Source organism: Micropterus dolomieu, unplaced genomic scaffold (genome assembly GCF_021292245.1).
Source record: "Micropterus dolomieu isolate WLL.071019.BEF.003 ecotype Adirondacks unplaced genomic scaffold, ASM2129224v1 contig_14631, whole genome shotgun sequence".
Classification (NCBI taxonomy): Eukaryota; Metazoa; Chordata; class Actinopteri; order Centrarchiformes; family Centrarchidae; genus Micropterus; species Micropterus dolomieu.
The window spans coordinates 2,200-2,593 of record NW_025743617.1 but is presented as its reverse complement, the minus strand read 5'-3'; positions in this window follow the sequence as shown (position 1 = coordinate 2,593).

The window sequence follows — 394 nt, the reverse complement described above, 5'->3', positions numbered from 1 at the left end:
TATGGGAGTGGTTTCAGAACATGTCCTGGATCAAAATTCTCCAAACAATAGGAATGGTAGTTGGCTCATTGATTTTGATAGCTATGGTGATCATGTGCTGTGTATTCCCTTTGATCAGGATCATGATAGGCAGAATGATGTCATTAGTCACAGGACAGTATCCGCTCCACATCTATAATGATGTGGATGTAGGGATAGAGATGAGGCCCATAAAAGTCGGGATGGAAGTTTCATCAGCATACGGAAACCCGGCAATTCCATCTGCACCATCTAAACCATCTTTGAGTGAGAATGAGTACATCATCATGGATCAGGACATTTGGCAAATTCAGGAATAAATTGAATCAAAATGACAGAAGACTAAAAACCAAAACGAAGTAGAAATAGACCAGGT